Raw genomic sequence first — 16,343 nt, 5'->3', positions numbered from 1 at the left:
GGCAATATATATATATATATAGTTGACTAGAGGTATTCAAATATTGAGAAGAGGACAGTTCTCGAAATCCTCGGGAAAAAGAAATCTTTTTATTTAGGAAGTGAAATAACAGACAAAAGCAAAAAAAGCACCATGATAAAGCTAACAGGCGAAAACACAATACTCGCCTTAAAGTAATTTTGCAAAAACTAAACTAATTTTAATTTAACAGAATATTATATGATATTTCAAAACTGCTTAGTAATGAAATGAAATTCGTTAAAGATGGGTTTACACCTGATATTAGTTATCAATTTTACAAAATTTATTTGTTGCACATTTTTTTCATAAATGTATGGAATCTTCCAATCGTCAAAATTTTCAAGCATGCTTCTCTAATATATCCCCAGTCATCTTTTATTGTATGTTTATGATTATTTACAGACACAAGAGTCTACAAACAATAGTTATAAAGGAATTTCAAATTTCGTTATTTAAACGTATATTATATTTATGAAACTGAATTTACACATTCTTTTATTTATGGAATATAAATTTTACTTTCATGCTGACCCAAGGTCAAGAAGCTGACTTCAAGTCAGAAAGTTCCCGGGTTGAATCCCGGATAAGAAAAGGATGTTCTTTTCTTCTCTTATCTGTATTATCTGTCTTTCTTACTGTGGAAGCATCATTTTTTTCACCAAATATGGTGCCCCCGATTGAGTGGGCAACAAATCTGCCCTTCTGATACCTGAATGAACGAAGGTCATTATCCGGATGGACATGCGAGAAAAATTAGTCTCGTAAAATGCTAAGGAATATTCTAAATACATTTCCTCAAATGAATTCCATTATGCATTTATTAACTATATTATATGTTTAGTATTTACTCTCATTTTAAGAGGTGAAGTTCTAAAAATTTTGCATTAAGATTCTGCCCCTTGAATGCATAAATTTTTTGAAACATTTTTCATCTTCATATAATAGTGTGTAATTTATCATCCGCATCAACTTTAAGCCACTATATCTATTCCATGGTCATAATTTACATCCTTCGAAAAAAATATTTAAAAAACTAGCAATATACTACAAGAATCTGAAAAGGATATTTTTCTGAAAAACCGCTTATTTCGACATCTTGGTTCTTTCATTTATTTAGGGCCATTAATTTTCTTTATAAATTTTTCGGGATGATTCAAACGAAAGACAATATAATATTTTGTTTCCAGTTTGAAAAATTAATTTATATATATGGCATTATATGTGCATATAGAAATAGCAACAAAGTGGCATTAAATTAATTTTCAATGTGTAAACTTCGAAAGCGCCAACCAGAAAATTAATAAATGGCAGCTAAGTTTTACAGACGGAAAACTTGACGGGCTTAAACGTTCAACCAACTGCATGATAAACGGAAAGCAAATTGCGCGGGACGATGTGTTGACACCTGATTCCAGCTCTTCTACATGAGAAATGATGCAAATTGCTTATGAATTCCATTCGTCACATGACACCCCAAACTAGAGCTTCTCTATAACGAATAGCTCGTGATGAGAACCTTCCGAGTTTGTCCACAATCTACAATTAGTTAGACAGTCATCAATCCACCCCTTACTTAAGATCCACAGAAGATATTCTAATCCCCCGTGATCCTCCGAGAACATGTCAGAAGTGTGATTTATTACATGATTTTCTGGTTGCAGCCAACTTGGTCAAAAAGTCTATCCAAGTTTCTGAGTATTATAACGTGCGCAAGGAACATCCATCGTTGTGATATCGTGGCAGTAGACGAGATTTCAGCTATTAAGAACCGTTAGTACTAAGTTGTCTGCAGGTTTGTTGTGAGTTATTGCTGCTGTTTCGGAACCTTTGGATTCTTTTAAGCATTTAGAAGGTAGAAATGAAATAAAGCAGTGTTTTAAGTCACAGAGTTAGAAAACCTCAAAGTTCCGCGCCAATTATTATCGAGAAATATGCAATTGAGAATTCGTTTCTGTGTTTAAGAAGCAATAAAATCGATGAAAAAAGAATAAATATAACTAATTTATGAAATTTTTGTTGACTTTGAAAAGGTGAGTATAAGTCAGTACAAAGAATACCAAAAAGTAATCTCACAGAGTAGTTTCAAACAAAACTTGAAGAAGTTGGATATTTTTTTTTTCTAGTGAAATTCGGGATTTATGTCTTTGATAAAAACCTGAAAACATGGAAAAATTATCTATAGGGATTAAAAAATGAAATTTTTATTTTAAAACATAACTCAAAACAATGTCCCATTATTTGATAAAATAATATTAAAAGTAATCTCTATGCATACTTCAGGACTGATGAAATATTATATGAGCATTTAACGGGGGCTTTTCTTTCTGACAAGGGAAGAGGAGGGGTATGAGCAATGTTTATATAAGACGTAAGTTTCTTTTTACTTTCAAAATTTTCTTAAATAGAAAAATAGAAAAAGCAGCAAAAGAATTGCACGTGGAAAAATTTAAAATCTGAATTCCCTAGAATGAAAAAAACTGGAAAAAAATTCTTCGAAGAGTTTCAGAGGTTAGTAGTTTTCAGCACAAAAGATTTATAAATAATATTCAACTCAAAATTTTTGGAAATGAATTAAAACGTTAATTTTATTTCACTTAAAAATAAAGCTTTTATTTGAATTTAATCTTAAAATTAGATTATTACAGTAAAAATTAAAGTTAAAGCAAAAACTAGAAGGTGAAGTGTTGCGCCCTCTTTACTTAAAACATAGTGGCGAGATTTGTGGACTAAAAAAAAATGTATGATCTAAACTACCAGAATGTGGCAAAATTTGCAGTGCTTCTTGCTTGATGGGAATAGTAAAAAGCTAGGCAATTGTTATCTAAGTGCTTTGGTTACGATTTTGGTAAAATTAAGAATAAAATATGCAGAATAAAATATGTAATTTGGTCAATGAGGTAGATTTTAGTAATTTTATCATGATACCTTAGAGCATGACATAAAAACAATTTATTCGGTTTAATTTACTTATCAGTATTGCATTTTTTTCAAAATGTGCTTGAATAAGAACTATAATTTTGAAAACCAGAATTTCTAGTAAACCGTTACCATATTAACGGAAAAATTACCAAATGAATTGCTTAAACACAGCATATTTCAGTTTTATCAACCAGAATTACGGTATTTTTACTAGAAATGTTATTACTTTACAGTTTATCAGAATTTTTTTCTCAGTGTGGTTAGATTATTATTTTTCTGACGATTTGAGTCCGAAATTACCAAAATATGGTTACGTAATAGTTGAACGGTCCCCTATATTTCCTATAAATATTGAAAACTGAACCAGAAGAACCGTTGCTATTGAATTAGGCCATTTATCAATGTTCTGTTACTGTAAACTTTAAAAACTTTTTGATCTGAAAATCTCCAAATGATAATGAAGTTAATTTACACATGCATCATTTCTGTGGCGCAAATATCTATCCCATTCAATATAGTAATGCATCATTATTACTAGCTATATTTGTCTGTAATTTCATGATTTCGGATTTATAAGGCCATATCATATTCATTTTAATAATAGTTGTAATATAACTACAAAACATATGCTTCGAAATTTCATAATAACTGCTGCATCAATAACCAAATGCGGAAAGTTCTTGCTATACCAACTGATTAAATATATAGTGTCTTTGTTCTTTGACATTCATCAAAGCTTCTAAGCAATATTTTCAAAAATTTATTAAGTTATTACATGCGGTAAATAATTCTGATGCGTTATTATTTCTTTATTATCGTTAAGTATTTCGGAAATGCTTTCGCATAAATAAACAATTCTAATAATGCATGCTATTAATTAATAATAAAGTGAGATCATATCTCAATAGTTAATTGAAACTGTAGAACATAATAATACTACTGAATGCTTCCAATAGTACAAATAGAGCCTCGATGGCTCAGGGGATAGAGGGTTCGCCTTCCAATGATGAGAACCGGGTTCGAATACCTGTGATGGCTGATCGATACAACAATCTGGAAAACGAATCATGGCATCTGCGGTTCTCGTGGTCTTCCTCTCCAATCTCCCAGTAACGCAAATACGGGTTAGTACTTTCAGAATAAGTCCTCCACGAAGGCAAATTTCTCCCAATACTTGATTCAGGAGTTTCCTTGTCTTCTGGATTGGGTTCAAAATTATAAGGCTATGGAGTTGAACGTTAGCAGTCGTAGACCCTAAAATTGGGTCGTCTGTTTAACAACGATAATAAAATTAAAAAAATAGTACAAATAAAATTAAAGTTTGCTATAATAGTATAATATTTCATGTGTCACATTATATGACTAAGTCTAGCATCATTCAATAACAAAATATTCATGTCACAATGTAGATCAATACTATTATTGTTATTGGTAAGACAGCACTATAATAGATACATTTATTATAATTTCAGACCAACTGTCTTCATACAAAAGTGAAAAAAAAGCTTCAAAAAATACGTAGCCTATGGAATTTGATTTCATAAGACAATTATAATTTCTTATAATCAGAAATCTCTCTCTTTTTGCGTTATATTAATCTTTAAAATAGAATATTTCCTTTTTTAACTTATTTGTATAAAAATGAAGTGTACAACTTTCATGTAAATTAATATATTTATTTAAGTTTACTCCCTATTATCCTTTATATTCTATTGTTACATACGAATGTCACAAAAAAATTATATTTTTTATTCTTTAAAAACTAATAAGCTTTCGGAAATTTAAATTTATGAGAGTAATGAATTAATATTAATACTGTAAATACAAAGTGTTAATCTATAAAACGGCAAAAAACTTTTCGAGTGCGAACATTCTCAGTATTTTTTATTATTTATTTTATTCATACTTTTTTTTTTAATTTTCTGTTACATACAAAGTAATTTCGTTTTTCAAAACAGAAAAGAAAACAAACGCAGATTGAAAAGAATAAAAGTTACCTAGTTCTAGACAATAGACAGCCTGTCTTGGGTTCAAAAAAAAATTGGAAAAAAAAAACGTTCTGGAACTCCTCCTGGTGTGATTGAAAAGTAGCCGCACAGAAGATTAAAAGGACTATCGGAGATCAAGGAAGCGATTTCGAAAAAAACAGGAAAAAAATGTTCGTAACCGGGTCTAAAAGGAAAAAAAAAGGAAAAGCTTCTTTTTTTCTTCATCTAGTCACAAAACTCCCAAATTGGTTTGCTCTCCAAAAAAGCGTCAAATGCCTGAATCTAAGAGAAGTGACATTTCTTGTGACTTTGCAAGACCTGATCTTTTTAGGAATCGTAGGCTCATGAATCTTTTCGCACCCTGCAAGTGAAGGGATACCAAATTTTCGGAGCCTAAAAAATGGAAGAATTCAAGCGAAAAGAAGGATAAGGGAAGGCTTTCCAATATTTTTGCTCGTTTTTTTCGGACAATCTCATTATCTTTTCAATTCCATGCTATTTCGATTGTGATATGGTATGCTCTAATAAATTGACAATTTTTCTAAATAAATAAAATATCGGATTATATAATTCTTTGCCGGATTATGTAGCCTAAAAAATGCTGCGTTTGTTTTTTTATAGAAATTTCAAAACTGTATTGTAATAAATTTTTATATTCAGTTCCAGAAAAAGTTCTATTGACTGAATTAAAAATATAACCTCCGGCACAGTGTGCTTGCTTACTTCAGTTATTTATTTATTTTTTTATGATTTCTTCCACATTTTTCTCATATTTAAAGACATAAATTAAAAAATCCTCTAGAACAAAATGTACTATTAAATAACACACACACACGCGCGCGCGCGCGCACGCACGCACACACACACACATATATATATTTTATGCGAGAGAAAATTTATGTTTACATGATTTGACTAATGTTTCCTTTACAAAGATCATATTATCGAGACTGTTTTGATTTAATACTTCCGTTTGCATTTTTAAATCAAGATAGTATTTTTAAAATGATTTTATTACACGAAATTTGCTCGTTATAATTAATGCTGCAATTTACAAAATGTACAACGTTTTTTAACGGACATAGAATTTATACTAGATAGTGGTACAGGTAAGCATCAGTTTAGGTTTTATCGTTACTTTCTTAAAAAAAGAAGAAATTTTGATTTTAAACTTAGAATTTTTCATTTTTGTAAAAATCGCATTACATGTTTAGAAATGCAATTTCTCTATTTGAAAAAAAAAGAAAACCATTAAACATGTTTTTAACAAGACTTTAAAAAATGATTTTAAAAGGCAATTCATATTGGGTAAGAGTGAGTGAATACACAAAATTAGACTAAAATATCGCAATTAAACTTACATGAACTAAGTATCATTTAAATTAGAAAAAAACTATGTGTTAATTATGAAAAAAATTATATGATGCATTTTAGAAAATAAAAACTCATTTCATCCAGCGTTTTTTTCTGGTATGTCTAACATTTCCTTCCAGTCTACTTCATTTTTCTTTAAATTCCGAAAACAGCTCTTTTTCATTAGTAGCAGACAATTTATGTGAGTGTTGCGAGTTCGCATTATCTTTTTCATTATATATTTAACTAGCCTAGAAAATTTAATTTAAAAACGTGACTCTTAGCTTTATAGGTGCATTTAAGTAATTGTTTTGCTTTGGATGCATGCTTAGTAAAACGTTTCTTCTCAGTGGAATCCTGAAAGCAAACATTGTAATTGTTAACACACTCCAAAGATAAAACCTCTTTTTCTTATTTTTCAAAACTATGCAATATTTTTGTCTAAATAAAGCTATCAATTTCCAAGCAAGTATTTCTTTAAATACAAAAATAAATAAATTAATTCACAAACTGATTAATTGTAACTCAGGTAGAATTCTTTTAGCCCTTTAGCATTAACTGCAGTCAAAATAGGTATATGAATCAAAATTAATATTCTCTAGAATATTTTAGATGTCTATTTATTTTCTGCTTAACGTACATTAACATTTTTAAATTACTTAGAGAACAAGCCACGCAAAATAACAATTTTCCACTTTGATTCTTTGAGAGGGGCAATGTTGATTTGCGTTTATTACCATATTTTAAAAATTGCTTTAGTTTTTAATTTTTATTCCCAATGGAATTTTTTTTTAAATATTTATTTGTAGTATAAGTATCTGGTTGTTATTCTTATTGTTCAGTTTTTTCACAGCATTTTTTCGGTCTTCATTGTAAAAAAACAGCTATGCAATACATTTGAAAGCTATATAATGTTTAATCAAGGATTCATAGATTCTACAGCAACATTACGAGATTCCAGGAAAAATACCACTGCACTCTCAGAGATAAAACTTTTGACGATTCAGCAATCCTTGAGCAGTATTTCATTAATTTTGCGAATCATTTAGTCACGAAAATACGTCAGTTATGACGAAACATGAACTCTATAATATATGACGAAAATTTTTCCTTAACTTGAAACATTATGAGAGAATGCTGACTAAACTGACGAAACTAGAACAGAGACTAGACAATTGAAAATAAAGAGACAAATTAAGTTGACCTTTCTGTTTGGAGGTCAAAGAGTTAGCCTCGTACAAGGAAAATTCGTGGTTCGAATCCCGCTTCTGAGATGGGCGTAATGCATCTTTCTGTCTATCTGTCCTTGTTATGTTTAGCCACTTATATGGTTCACGCGTTAAAGTGATTATCAAAAAACTAGATAAGTTAGGTACTGCGATACTTTTTTACTTTTTTTGGAAAAAATAGAATTGCGAAATATTTTTTTAATTTTGAAGAAAATTTAATGTTGACGAAGTCACGAGAGTTATTTCGCCCCTTCGACGAAATCTCCAGGAATCAGTTTCGTCAAAAACGGAAAAAGTTTCGTGATATTTAAGTATCCATTTTTTATAGTGTGGGCAACATTTCGAGTTAAAGAATTTTTGAATGAAAAAATAAATTACGAAATAGAATCTCTTACAGGCATTTTGAACAGATTGCAACTATAGGAATTAGTATTGATTGAGGTTTGCCTAGATTTTTGCTCGTAGAAGCATACCACGGATAAACTGCGAAACTGATGAATAAATAATTATGTGTGCCATATGACATACATAATTATTTACATTGATAGGAGGTATAGTACATTGATAGGATATGTGATAGGAGTACATTGATACTCCTATCACATGGCATACGAAAATAACATGCATCACTACAGTGGCTTAAATCCAATTCCTACATATGTTTTGCGTAAGACCTAAAGATAATTTTCTTGCCTTAGTGGTCAAAAAATAGGCAATCTACAGTCTTCAGAATGTGAGCATAAGTCAGAAGTTTCGACTTAGAAAATTCTAAACAATTTAGTGTATACGAGGTCAACAATAAAAAAAAAGTACTTTTGCAACAGCTTGCTCCTATCTACTTAACTCAATAAAGAAGTAAAAAGCTAGATTGGTATTCTTTGACATTTATAAAAAGAAAAAGTACTAAATTTATGCGCCAACTTCCATTCTCTTTACTGTCCTGAGGTAAAAAAAAGGCATAGCTTCTTTTCTCGTAATTCATTAGATATTTTTGATTCTTTTTATATTCTCGGTCATTCTCAATGGAGATTTTATGCCATTTCCAATCTCAGGCATCCCATTTTAGGAAGACTCCTCTTATGAAGCATGAGCGAAAAAGTTTGATGGGGCTCTTTGTTAGTCTGTAGTAGGGACTCTTCCTATGCCTTTAGTACCACAAGGGTAAGGAGCCTTCAGGGATAGCAAACACGAGGAGTTTCTAGGAGTAGGATGACTTTAGATGCAGTCATTAACGAAGCACAAGAAAGGCATGTGCATCTGATGATCAGTCGTAAAATTTAACGATCCCATTTCCAAGCACTACCTCCCTTCAAATTGTACCAAGTTCGCGAGAAAATGCTACAGCTTGTGCAGAGGCAATAAATCGCGTAAAAGCCAATATCCATTGCATGTTCGAGATCTGCGTCTTTTCAACCGATTCTTACTTTTGGGAAACAGTTCCAAAACTGTATTTCATAGTTGTTTCTTATGTCTGCTTATTAACAAGGAGACGAAAAGTGGTTGTTTGTATTTTGAATGGAACTCCTCTGTTCCTTTTGTGCAGATAATTTAAGCTTTTTATCTGCAATTCTCATTTCCTTAAGAGCATATTGTTGTTTTATGAACTGATTGTGCTTAAATTAGATTTATTTATTCAAGGTGTTCCGTAATGACGACCTTTAATACGTATTTTTAAAATCCTTATCGAAAATGAAAAGAAAAAAGTAGACGCGTTGCGGGTCGCAAGTTTTTGACTGAGGATAATGACAAAATGCTATCAAAATCAGAAAAATTACTGTAGCGGATGGTAGACAACAAAACAGATTTAATTGGAGGTTGAAGCATAAAGGTAATAGTCATCTTTAAACTCCTCTCCGTTTCCTTTCGCAATCAAACCTGTCTTGCTGTTTCATACCACTTTTTACCAATACCGTGGTTTGTCAGATTTTTGGAAGAGTTGTTTTTCGTTGGTTAAATACTAATTTGAGTTCACCAATGTCTATATATTTTTGTTTTCTAAAACATATATTAAGGGTGGTCTTTATGGAACTTCCTGTATAAAAAAATTGCAAAAGTTTGATAATGTGGCTATAATTATATAACAGAAGTATATTACTATATATATATATACTAGAGTTGGTTAAATACAAAATTTTTCTGTATTAGCTTCAGATGATTATCAGTAATAAATATTTGATACTTACTGATTCAAATACAATCTTAAATTTAGCTTTGAATAAATAAAAGGACTGTAAAAGTATGAACAAATTTTTACTGTTATGTGTATTATTTAATTTGTTTAAATTGCAAATTTTGCTCCGAGAATAAAATATCACTTGATTTAAATAGGACGCAAATTTACGAATATGTTTTTTAGAATAATAACATATTGTTATTACATAATTCCAATAAAATTATTAAAATAGAATTAAGCTATGGAAGAAAATGGCATACGCCTATTTCAAATTCTTAAATTAATTGCAGAGGAATAATACACTAAATCTAATTCAAAACAAAACTTATTAGTGCATTTATTTCCTGATAATTCAACCAGCTGCTAAAAGAATTGAAATACTATAGTTCGTGAGAAAATAATAGGAAAATCAATATATAGACATTGCATATAATTAAATTATGGAGTATATAATTATCTCTATGATATATAGAAATAAATTATATTATGGGAATTAAAAAATTAATTTCTCATAAAAATTACTTTAAATTACGATTTAAATTATTAAAAAAAATTTAAATCAATTTTAAAATAAATGCTTGAAATCTATTGAGTGTTTCTTACTTTTTACCAAGATATTTAGACAGAAAATCTATAGTGAATTCAAACAATAATTATATTAATTTCTTACAATGTGTATTAGCACTAATTATTTCATAAATTTGTAGGTTTAGCTAAAAAAACATTAAATATGATGTGACTAATGGTGATTCATATTGTATTGTTGATGAATGCTAATTCACTCTGTGAGTTTGAGTATTTAGGAAAAAAAAGGAAATACAAAACTCAAAAAATAAGATTAATCTTACAGTAATTCTGACCCTATGGGAACACGAAGCTTAGTAATTTTTTAACCGAAGCGCTTTGGTAAGAACTTTGAAGAAATTACCGATAAAATAAAGTTTTATAATATGCGATAAAATTCGGTAATTTTATTATGATATCTTAGAGCACGGCATCAAAATTATTTATTGGGTTAAATTTACTTTTCAATTTTGTATTTCTTTACTAAATGAGAGGGATTAGGAACTATAAATTTGAAAACTAGACTTTTCAGTAATCTGTAAAAAATTCTGGATCAAATTATAGCAAAGTATTACTTTTAAAATTTTTTTGCCAATTTTTACAGGGACATATTACTTTAATCTGATAGACCGTAATTTTGACAGTAATATTTACCTTAAAGTCACTGTATCTCCTTAATTAAAGAAATATTACTTAAAAAAATAACGGTATAATATTTTACGGTAAAAATGGAATTTATAGAAAAAAGGATCTTACGGATGATGCCCTTAAATAACTGGCACTTTATATCGTAATTTGAACCTGAAAAATTACCTAGTGATCGATTTAAATAACGTATATTTTGGTTTAATTAACCAGAATTATGTTATTATTATTATTTATTTCAGTTATTGTTTTATTTCAATCACTTTATTTTGAAATAAAGCGATTGAAATAAAAAAAAAAATATACTGAAAAAACGTCTAAGTTTTTTAATTTTTGACAGAAAGTAAATATTTTATTGCGTATTACAATTTTTTCAAATTTTTTCATGTTCAAATTCTAGAAAACATTAAACGAAATATTTATTGGAAATAACAGCTATACTCTTTTGAGACTAAACTCTCCTAGGATTGAATAATTACACCTTAACCATAAATTGCAATGAGTACACTTCTGCATGATTACCAAGCATATAATCTGTCCTTAAGAGTAGATGTGTCTAAGTCATTTGACATGAGGACTCCCATGCCCTCTTCTGCTTCTTTTAATCCGGAAATTGTCTTTCAGTCGCATCGATTACCACGTTGATGACTTTTGAGTTCCTCTATTTCGCTCCAGAAAACACGTGCCAGATAACTTTTCTCTCCGATATTTTATCAGTACAAGATTACACAAAATTGATAGTTCCCGATGGTCTCGTTTTAAGGCTCACTGCCTCAAGAGAACTTATCAACTTCTCTACCGAATATGGAATTTCATGATATATGAGAATTCTGTCACGTTTACTCTAATTTTTCGTGATTCCCTGACAAATTATTATTAATGGACATGGATTGGATTGGATTGAATTTTTGACCCAGTGCTTTATGAAAAGATTCCAGTATAATTCATTTAGTAAAAGTATTTTATAGTTTTGAAACTTTTTTGATGTAGTACGTTAAGGATGTTAATTAAATAATTTTTGCTAAGAAAAAAAATTGCACAACTTTCCGATATTTTATGAGTAGAAAATTACACAAAATTGATAGTTCCCGATGGTCTCGTTTTAAGGCTCGCTGCCTTAAGAGAACTTATCAACTTCTCTACTGAATATGGATTTGCATGATGTGTGAGAATTTTGTCACATTTATTCTAATTTTTCGTGAATCTCTGAACAATTATAATTAATGGACAAGGATTGGATTTGATTTAATTTTGACCCAATGCTTTATGAAGAGATTCCAGTTTTATTAATTTAGTGAAAGTATTTTATCGTGCTGAAACTTTTTTGAAGTAGCACGTTAAGGATATTAATTAAAGATTTTTTGCCAGGGAAAATAAAAGAAATCCCCGGTTTGAGTCCTTTTAGATTGGAAGTAATGTTTTAAATTTCAACCATACTATCTTGCTCAAAAGAATTCCCTGTGAAAAGTATGGTCAAAACTATCAGAATGTGGTGAAATTTACCGTTTTTCTGGTTCTTTTGGTACGCCAAAAAGCTTGATGATTTTTAACCAAAGCTCTTTGGTAATGATTTTGGTAAAATTAACAATAAAATATGGTTTTATTATGTGTGATAAAATTTGGTAAATGTGGCAAAATTTAGTAATTTTATCATAATACCTTAGAGCATAACATAAAGACATATTAAAGCATGTTATATTTACAATTCACTTTTGTATACAAGTACCTTTCATTTTTACTGATTGTTTGGAACTATAGTTTTGAAAATATAGTTTTATTGAAACTACAATAATTATATTACAATTATAAAATAATTATATAAATATTGAAATTATAATTTTGTAAATTAGAATTTCTGGTAAACTGCTGCCATATGAAGGGAAAAATTAATGAATAAATGGTTTAAATACCCTATATTTTGGTTTTATTAACCAAAAGTATGATTTTATTTTACAAGAAATGTCACTTTTGTACAGTACGGTGATTTTACAAGAATTGTTTTCTCCTTGTGAAAAACGGACAGAAAACTACTTAAAATAAAATGTATTAAACTTTTAAAAATATATGTTTCAGAAAATTAAAATCACTGAATAGTTTCCAATTTTTTATGTGTCTATACAATGAAGAATTGAGGTAGCTTTTCAAATAATGAAATTTTAGATAACGAACGTTTTCAATTTTTATAAAACTTTGGCTTCTCTTTATACAGATATTTTGAGCCATTTTCATAACTTGCGTAAATTAAAGACGGACAAAATTTAATCTAACTTCTTTGAATAACTGTTACAAACTCGTAACAGTTATATAAATCGGTAGAGAGTCTTTAAAGAACAATTTAAATTCCAGACTCTTAAACGCGAAAAAAATTTTGCCATATTGCTAATATTTGAAGCACAAAGCAGATGTTTTGCTACATATTGCTGACAGAAAAGAGTTCCATGCATTTTGAACTCAACTTATCAAAAAATTATTAAAAAAATTTGACTTGTTTGGACTTTTTTAAACCAAACGAAAACCAGAAAACGAGTAAAAAGGTGAAATAAAATTTGATTGAAACAACTACGAAAGATAGTTTGACATAACATGTCTTTATAGAAGTATTCTATTCCACACTTCCATAATACAGAAAACAAACAATGACAGCCTGATATTATGTTTTACATTTTTTAACGTATTAGAAAAAAATAATTACCTTTCATTATATTTTCCAACACTTGTGCTAAATTTAACTGTGCATTACTTTTTTACACTTGATTTTTAATAATAATTTGTTGCATTTAAACTAAAATTTTCATTGTTCTTCTATAAGTTTAATTTTATTATTGCAATGTCTAAGAAAATTTTTATTTGCGAAAAGTTTTAGTTTTACTTAAAATGTCTTATTTGAACTAAGTTGTCTTCCTATCCTTATAGGAAAATATAAAGAAAGAAATTTTATTCATTTATTTTATTTTTCTTACTTGTAAATTTAATCTACATATCTTTCTATATGAAGTTTTTCAAAACTTCACGCATTTATTATTTTTGTTTTTATTGAAAATTTGACAATTTCTCAATGTATTTTAGACTAAAAATAAGAATAAGAAAATTTTACTTTGTTTTGACAGTTCATAACTTGATGTTTTTCTCCAAATATATTTTAAATATCGAGTTTCACAGTATATAAAATTAAAAACAAAATTTTAAAAAATACACCTTTTTGTAATAAATAAAACAAAAAGAAAAAAATCAACGATTTAATGACAACTGTTGTTCCATTACGGAGAAAAGTATCCTAAGCAAAAACTTCTGTTGCAGTTTATATTTATGTATACTACAACAAAAACAATACATTTTGTTAAAAATCATTAAACTATAACAAGTTTTCAAAAAAGCTTCGAACTTACTATCAAGTTTTTCCAGCTAAATCTTTTTAGAATCTTTTTTATACTTTTTTTTTACTTATCATGTAGAATAATATATATGAAAAAATACAGAAAATGGAGGATAAAAAAAAAATCAAGGATTTTCTGGTTCAATTGCGGAAGTCCTACACTTGAGATGTTTATTCGTGTAGTTGTAGGAAATTCCGGATTTCGGAAGTAAAATTCCGTGCAGGAACTCTATAATACGTCGTTGACTCCCGTCACTTCTTTTTTGATGGCTTAGTTATAAAAAAAAAGTTACATTGATATAACTTGTACATTCAAGTTTTCTTAACTTTCTTTCTTTAACTTTAAAGAATGCTTAATGTAATTGTTTTTATCATGTATCAAACTATATTTTACTTTTACGAATTTAAATATTGTATAATTCCTAAAAATTATTTTGGAGAAATAAATAAAAATATGCTGCTTATGTTTATGTTTTACATGTATTTGTTATGTTTTTACATGTATTTGTTGTTTATGTTTTACATGTACACATTAAGAGGTTACAGGAAAAATTATCAATAAACCAAGAATTTTATAAATTTCTTCATATTCATATTTCCGTATAACTCGTTATACAATAGGTAGGTAGTTACTTTATTTAAGTCACACTAAAGTTGCACAATGAGCTATTGGCGATGGTCTGGGAACTATCCCGGAGGATGATCCGAAGACGCATCAACATAAATTTTGTGAGATCACTTCCTCAATTTAGACATAGATCGGAAGGGGAAGGAAATTTTATCCAGATCCATGTACCCACGGTACTGCTCAGCGACTGATCACATCACTTTTGATTCCCTAGATTATACGAACACGGATATTACATTTACGGGGTGGGTCTTAACGGAGTCCAGGATTAAACACCGGTCCCTCTGGATTGGAGTTCGATTCTCTAACCACTGAGCTACCACAGTCCCGTAATACAATCGAAGAAATCAAATGTAATAAAAAAGAAATTTACAGTATTTAATATATACAGTTTCATTATTAATAAGAAAGATATTTACATCACTCTTAAGACAAACAACAGTTAATATTGTACAAAAACGTGTGCCTAAAAACGAAGAAATATTTTAAAAATTGTACTTGGCTGCATGTCACCACACAAACTTAAGCTGTTCTTTTCTTCAGAAAATCGATGCATATAAGTTCAGATCTGTATAAAATTCCTATCAAATTGAGAAAAAAACTTTTTTCTGAAGAATCCTGTAGAAAACAAGCATGGTCAAAACTAGCAGAATATAGGAACAAGCAACTAGCAAGCATGGTCAAAACTAGCAGAATATATCTATGGGAACACCAAAAAGCTCGGTAAAATTTACCGTGTTTCTGGTTATATTCTGACCCTATCTACAAAACATATTAAAAATGAATATATCAGAATACCTAATAAAGTCGAGAATTATTTAATATAAAAAAAAGATAGCTCTACTATTGTAAAGCATATTTTGATGCTTCGCACTTTTACGTGCTAAAATAATGGATTTTATATCAAAAATCCCAGAATTTCATCGAGATTTAAATATTCATATCTGATTTTGGAAAACGTTAAACGACCAAAAGTGATTTAACCTCTTTAAAGATAGGTTATAATAATTTCGCAGCATGTTAAAACATGATAATAATACTAGTTTCAGGTGTTTAAAGACTATTTAAAATTGAACATATTCAAATTTTGAAAATGTTTCAATTACCTGTGGGCGAAAAAAAATACTGCGAACGTTGTTTTCAGATCAAAAGGATAAAAAAAAAGAATCATTCTCAAAGAATTCTTCAAAAGAAGAACAAAGAAATAGAATATAATCTGAGTGCATTTTCCCCTCGCGCTCATATAAGACTTCACGTTCTGAAACTTCGATTACTTTTCCTTTGTGTGTTTCAACGTGACTCGAATATACGTTTCAGAAAAACTCACTTCAAAAATCTATTCTCTATGGCACTTCTCTAGAGACCTATGCAGATATATGTTAAATAGAAACCTATCGAAAACAATTCAATTTTAGAGAATATATATATATATGTCACTTTTGTACAGTAC

General features: G+C 29.1%; 1 protein-coding gene across 2 annotated transcripts in view; it reads left to right on the top strand.

Annotated features, from left to right (window-relative positions):
- The window catches only part of LOC107438659 (protein O-mannosyl-transferase TMTC2), a 375,992-nt gene that overhangs the window by 322,546 nt on the left and 37,103 nt on the right, over positions 1–16,343 (top strand). The window lies entirely within an intron of this gene.

Source organism: Parasteatoda tepidariorum, chromosome X1, assembly GCF_043381705.1.
Source record: "Parasteatoda tepidariorum isolate YZ-2023 chromosome X1, CAS_Ptep_4.0, whole genome shotgun sequence".
Taxonomy (NCBI): domain Eukaryota; kingdom Metazoa; phylum Arthropoda; class Arachnida; order Araneae; family Theridiidae; genus Parasteatoda; species Parasteatoda tepidariorum.
This window is presented reverse-complemented; position numbering and strand designations above follow the sequence as displayed.